This window comes from Palaemon carinicauda, chromosome 12 (genome assembly GCF_036898095.1).
Source record: "Palaemon carinicauda isolate YSFRI2023 chromosome 12, ASM3689809v2, whole genome shotgun sequence".
Taxonomy (NCBI): Eukaryota; Metazoa; Arthropoda; class Malacostraca; order Decapoda; family Palaemonidae; genus Palaemon; species Palaemon carinicauda.
The window spans coordinates 122,554,219-122,561,045 of record NC_090736.1 but is presented as its reverse complement, the minus strand read 5'-3'; the positions used below and the strand labels follow the sequence as shown (position 1 = coordinate 122,561,045).

General features: G+C 36.2%; 1 long non-coding RNA gene across 1 annotated transcript in view; it reads right to left on the bottom strand.

The window, feature by feature from the left end:
- Nucleotides 1-5,984: 5,984 nt before the first annotated feature.
- The window catches only part of LOC137650623 (uncharacterized), an 897-nt gene continuing 54 nt past the window's right edge, over nucleotides 5,985-6,827 (bottom strand). The window contains exons 1-2 of the long non-coding RNA XR_011046012.1: nucleotides 6,529-6,827; nucleotides 5,985-6,014 (exon numbers count right to left, since the gene is read on the bottom strand). The exon at nucleotides 6,529-6,827 is cut by the window's right edge and continues 54 nt beyond it. This is a non-coding gene — a long non-coding RNA (uncharacterized lncRNA). The remainder of the gene's footprint in view (nucleotides 6,015-6,528) is intronic.

Genomic DNA, 6,827 nt, shown 5'->3' with positions numbered 1-6,827 from the left:
AATACATTTAAGAAATGTAAAAAAAATTAAATACAAGAAAATACAAATACTGAATAAAGATTAAAGCATCTGTCTTGTCCTTTCTTGGCTTAATATAGCAGCCTTTCTTTTGGGCCTTAAGGACGAAGTAACAGAATTACAAACATCAGGAGTAGCTGAATTGGTACTTCCTGTGTTTTCTAGTATTGGAATAATATTATTTACATGCAACCTTGTTGGCTGGCCTGTTTTTCCCTTCTTAATAACAGCATGGGTAACTTCACCCAAATTATTCTTAAAAACTTCCAAAATTATGCCTAGAGGATAATTATTCCTTTTGGTATGTTCCTCCTTAATTAATACAACATCGCCAACCTTCAGTAATTTATGAGTAACGGGTCGATACCGCCCCTTCCTGTCAACTGCTTGCTGAATCAGAGTACCTAGAAATTCATTATGATAGGTCTCTTATTAAAGTCTGCCTAATTTTACACAACTTTACGTAATTCTGAGAAATAGCTTGATTATCAGGGTAAAATTCTGGATCTTCAACTGAAAGAGGTTGAAGATTAGGGATAAGGTTTAGAGAAGTCAATTCATAGCCTCGCACGAGCTGTTCCGGCGTTATTGGTTCGGGCACATTGTCAGTCTCAGCACGAACAGCTTCTTTGAAGGCTATAGGTCGTCGATTAATGAGATGCACAATATTACAGACAAGAAATTCAAAGTCTACATACGTCAATATAAAATTCTTAATTGCTCCAAACATTAATCTTTTGACCATTTTTACACAGACTTCTACTAATGATCCCAATTCACTGCAGCCTTTGAAATATTGCTGAAAGGAGAGGGGTTTTACATTATTTTCCTCAAAATATAATTGCGTCTGAGGGTCACTAATGAAGGAAGTTATGGTATTACCTCCTGCCACCAACTGAGTTCCAAGATCACTAATACAAAGTTGAAGAATCCCGTACTCAAAGCAGTGTAGCTGAAATGCTCTTAAAAATTCTGCAACATTCAAACTCCTGCAAATTTTGAGGTTAACTGCCCTAGACCAAGTACAGGTGATACATAGTAACCAAACCTTACGGGTCTCTTTTCCATCCTTCGTATTGAAGGGTCCTAGATAGTCCATAAATATATTAGAAAAAGGAACCATAGGAGGATCTGCTCTGAAGTCTCTGTAAAAGTTCTGATTTAACCTTATATAACGATTATTAAACCTACGACAATGAACACACTGTTTAAGAGCCTTTTTCACAACTGAGAAATGTTTAGGGATGTAATAATGCTTTCTGAGCTCTGTTAATACAGAATAACATCCTGAATGTAATAATTTGAGGTGTGCATCCCAAATAATTAGTTTGGTCAAATGACTGTCTGGGTGCAATAATAAAGGGTAATTTCCACTTAAGCCATAATTCCATTTTTTGAATTTACTCTTTAACTCTCAGAAGACCCTGTGAATCTAAAAATACATTAAGTTGCATTATAATAGGAGGAATGTCTTTTCTGGAATTAAGACCATGCTGTAGGTAAGAATATACCTCAGGATAATGCTTCCTTTGTTCATTGTTTAACAAGTAATTTATAGCCTGGGCAAAGTAATTAGCGACTGGTGAGCAAGCAATTTTCGCTTTCAGCTTCCACTTGTGCACCACTAAGAAAATATTGCGAAAAATCAATACAAGTTTCCTGAAATTGGAATAATTATTAATATCAATAAGATTGTTAGCAACTTCAATAACCTGAGCTGTGGAAGGAGTTGCTTGAACCTCAGTGGGCATCTCAAATGCTGGTATGGTAGTTGACAATTCTGGAACTTCATTTATACTTAAATTTGGTCCTGAAAAAAAGCAAGAATTTTGCAACTGGTTGTATGACACACATCTGGTGATTATGTCCGCAGGATTGTTTTTCCCTGAAATGAAGCTAAATTTTATAGGAACCGTTTCACACATTCTTTGTATATTATGAAGTCTGTTTACGACAAATGGAGAATGTTTATTTAATTTTTCCAATTTCAAGGCAGCAGAATTCAGCCAATGTAAGGCACAGAGAGAATCAGTATATACGTAAATATTATTAACCTTTAAGGGTTTTAAGCAAGCAGATGCAGACAAATCTTTGTAAATCTCAAGAGCACACTCAACACTTAAATGTATTGCGTTAAGTTCCAGAGAGGGCATGGATTTACTCTTTAGTTGCTTATTTACAAGTCGGTTTTTGGCATGTATAAAGCTTAAGCGCTTGGATTCAATATGCTGTAAATAGAGTACACAACCAAATATGTCCTTACTTGCATCTGAAAAAATATAAATATCATAATTGCCATCTCGTGGACCAACACACCTAGCAATTTTTAAAGGAGGAGCTCTGTTGGTTTGCCTGCAAATATTAATCCATTCTCTCTGCAATTCTTGCGTTAATGTAAATTCTTTTGACACTGTAATTGATGCATGAACAATCTACAGCGGTTAAACAATGGCATATTAAAACCAAAAAGGTCAAAATGTGAAGCAATTGTTTGTAAAAGAGACCTTTTAGTATTAGCATTGGGATCAAGACAAATTGGTTTAGTGAAAATTTCGTCGGAACATCGGTCCCAGTTTAAACCAAACAACTTGTTACGTAAAGGCGTAGCTGCCTCGGCTTCGCGGTCCACTATCCTGTAAAGTCGAGTCATTAGTTACAACCTGCTGAATGTCAAATTTATAGGGATTGAATATATTCGAAAGCTGTTTATACGACCACTAACTCCTCTGAAGTATTGGCAGTAATGGCCCCATTGTCCATATAAATCATGGAATAGATAGATTTCTTTAAATCTGCTAATCGAGAATCCTCTGAAGGTTGTAAAACAAGTATGTAATATAATGAAATCATTAATAAAAAGGGACTACATCTAAGGCCAAAAGGTAATCTTACATTCTTAAAAGCCAATAAGGAGAAATCACCTTGATTCACATTTTTGTACCAAAAAATTAACAACTTCGACTGATCAGTTTCTGTTAAAGATAACATATTAAAGGCTTTCATAAGGTCAAATATGAGTAACTTTTGGTCAAATCTAAGCTGTAAAAAGGAAGAGGACAATTTTTGGTTTAACGTAGGCCCTGAATACATGCACTGGTTATGTGACAAAGATATATTATTAGAAGAATCCCTAAGGTTGGACAAAAATACAATCCTACATTTAGTACTATCCCTATCCAGCTTAAAGATAGGCATATGTGGTAAAAAAGAATGTTGAGGGTTCTCACTTTTAAACACCTCTAAATCATAAATGGGTTCAATTATGCCTGCCTTCAATTGCTTCCTAATTGTTTGGTCAACGAGCTGCAAACGTTCTGGATGTCGTTTAAGTCTCTTGAGGTTAGACCTTAATATCAACTTAGATAGATTTTCATTCTTTGAAAGTAAATGAGAAACCCTATTCCACAGCAAGGGAACGATAATACGTCCATCAGACTCCCTACGACGAAGGGTTTTGATGGTAAATTCGACCAACTGGTTATTAAGTTCAATACTTTCATCATTGTAGGAATTCTGATCGTAATTTAAGTAATAATTGCATTCAGACTCTAGAAGTTGATCAGTGGCCTGTTGCAGTGGTTTCTCCATAAGCATACCTCTTTCATTTATTACAGAAAATGAACAGTTTACCTCAAAGTTATTATTAACCTCATCATCGGCAAAAATATCAACTTTAGAGTTCAGCAAAAATGAATTACTCTGGATATGAATAGCAGAACTACACTCAAATGGGTTACTAACAGCCGAGGTTGGCACTCTCTTATCAGCCAAATTATCAATATTCTTGATCATTAAATCAATGCTACCAGACAACAAAATACCTGCATGACACTCGGTATACATCGATGAATTTATTCCTCCAAAAACTGTATCTGTACCTGCAATACAATAAGCGAAGTCTTTACCTAAAATGAGCTGAACATTATCAATTTCATGAGAAAATTTATTAAGGAATTGATCAGCTAAATTAACACCTTGTGCCTGAAATTTATCAACTAATCTACCAAGCAGAGGTAATTTCAATGCTACATTAATGTTTGGTACAACCAAGCAATAAATTATAAATGATTTATCTCCGATCGTAACAGGAACTTCAACAATTTCAGTAAAATACTCCTTGTTACCATTAAACCCATTAACTGTTAGCTTTACTTTAGAGTTAATGATTTTAAGATTATTCTCCTCCGCCAATTTCTTAGTGACAAACGTGCTCTGCGAACCACTGTCCTTCAGTCCTCTGTAAACAGTTCCCCCAACTTTAAATGAAAAGGTGGGTAAAATGGAATCACCTTGACAAGTAGGAAGTACGGCAACACCGCTGCTTATTTGAGAAGTTTCCACCTTGGATTTGCAGTTATTAATATTGTTAGAGTCTCTGTCTGGTGACTGACTCCTATCACATAGGTAAGTCATATGCCAGCTGTTACAATTTGAACAGCGTCTTTTGAATTTAAAACGACACTTACCGGAAACATGATTAAACTGGCCGCATTTTACACATCCATTTCTAGATTTTAAAATATGCACTTTATCTGTAGGAGAAAGAAAATTAGGGCACTTATGGATAAAGTGAAATTTATCAGTATTTCCAACCGCAGAACACAAGGAACACTGAGGCGAAGACCTGTCTTTATCATGTTATTGCTTCCGCAGCCATGCTGGTAGTACTCTCTTTAGGAAGAGGGAGTGTTAATGTTTTGACACGTGAAGCTTTACATTTCAAGCTTTCAACACCTTTCCCGTCACTTTCGTACCTTTCGCAAGCTGCAAAGAAATGTGAAATAATGTCATTTAAGGAAGGATGAGTTTTTCCTGTAATATTAATAAAATGACGCTGAAAGTGACCATTAAAGCCGTGCCAAGCAAAATATCTGACAAATTCATCCGGTCCAATGTTAAAAGTCTTGACTGCTTCACATACTGATCGGAGGATGGAAATAAATGTGAAGGGGTCATCACCCTCTCTTAGACTTAACTCCGTAATTTTCCTAATTGCATTGTTTTTACCAACCTCCTTAGAAGCAAAGGCGGAAATCAATAATTCTTTGGCATCTACATAACGCTGTTTGTCAGCTTCCAGAGAACATAATAAAGTCTTTACTCGACCGTCTATCTGTTGCTTCAGCAATAAAAGTAAATCTCTATCAGGATACTGAAAGATATTAGTTGTAGCCTCAAACTCTGCTATAAATTTCAATAAATCTTCTCCTTCTTTACTTGTAAACTTAGGAAGAGGAGCTGTTGGCTGTTTCAGTAAACTGCGGGCCACGTCGGGAATATTAGAACCATTATTACCCCTGGAAATCTCAAGTAATGGTAAACAATACTCAATTTTACCTAAATAATCCTGGCAACTTGTTAATTCTGGCTCTAACTCTGCTTCATCAGATACGTCAGGAAATTTCTTCAAGAGGATATGATCATCTAGCTCTGACAGCTTGTTTCTATAATTAACAAGAAGACCTTTAATAGCTAACTTTTCTTCTTGTGTAAGGGCAGAATAGGTGTCAGACCTATTGAATTGTTCGGTGACTTTTCTCCGAATGACTTTTCGTTGTCCAATCAGTACCTGTAAGTTAGCCATTATAACAAACGTATAACAAATGCAAAATAATAAAATGTTAACTTTCTGAAAAGGAAAAATATATTTATTTAAATGAAATGTTAATATCCTGGAAAGGAAAATGTCAAAGTCCTGCAAATAGAAATATGAGACTACTGGGAGCCCCGGTCGTGGTCAATTCTCTACTGGATCATCTGCACCATCATTAAGCACCTTTCATTGTGTTGCCCCACGTTGGGCGCCATAAGCAGAACACCATAAAAATCTGTGGTTTGAAATAAAGGTTGGAAGGAAAAATGTAATTAAATATGATATTTATTACATAAATAAGCCTTTAAAATAACGTAGTAACGGAGTTACAAACAATTGGTTGGAGAACAAGGCAACTCACGTAAATCGTAGGGCGTTTCCTTCGTTCTGCTTCGCTCGCTGTCTGTAAAGATATATTCAGGCAGATTAGTATCTAAAAAGCATGGTCATTTATGTAGAAGAATATACCCATCGGAATAATAACCCACTTAAAATTACCTTACAATTGAGCAACTGAGGTTTACATTAGTATCAGGAAGGAAATAAAAGGGCCGATACATCGAAACCAAACACCATCCTGAAATGAACGGTAAACCTAATATAAATTTGCTCGGTCGTAATATGGGAGACAATTCGTCATAAATATAATCACTCGAAACATTAATGTATTAGACGATTCTCTTACCCAAGTGTTAACAACGTGAATTTATAATAAGCTAGAGTTACTAGTCCGAGAGCTAAATCACCTGAAAGGACAAGAGAATACGATATAGAAAACATATTGACCACAAAAGAACTATTACGAATCTTCATAAGATTAAAAATGACAGACAGGAAAACTTTAATAGGCAACACAAGGAAATGAGAGTTCGCAATGATAACCTTAAAAATAAGCCCTATATATTCTTGGTACTCACCATTGTCGAACCATGCACAAAGGCGTTGCAGATGGATTTTGGCAGATTTTCACAAGAGGGTGACGTAGACCAGGGATCCCAATAAAAGCCTTTAGCCTAAGAAAGGCATGTCGGACAAATAAAAAATGTGGAAACCTTTCCAGGTGAGTGAGGTCTCTGTGTCTCTGTCTCTGACACTGTCGGACGGCCGGGCTGCCTGCCTCCTCGTCGGCGTTTTCGCTCGAGTAAAGCATATGGAAGGAGGAGGAGTTAGCAAACTATCCATCTTTAAAGACTGGACGGCAGGAAAGACAGTTTGA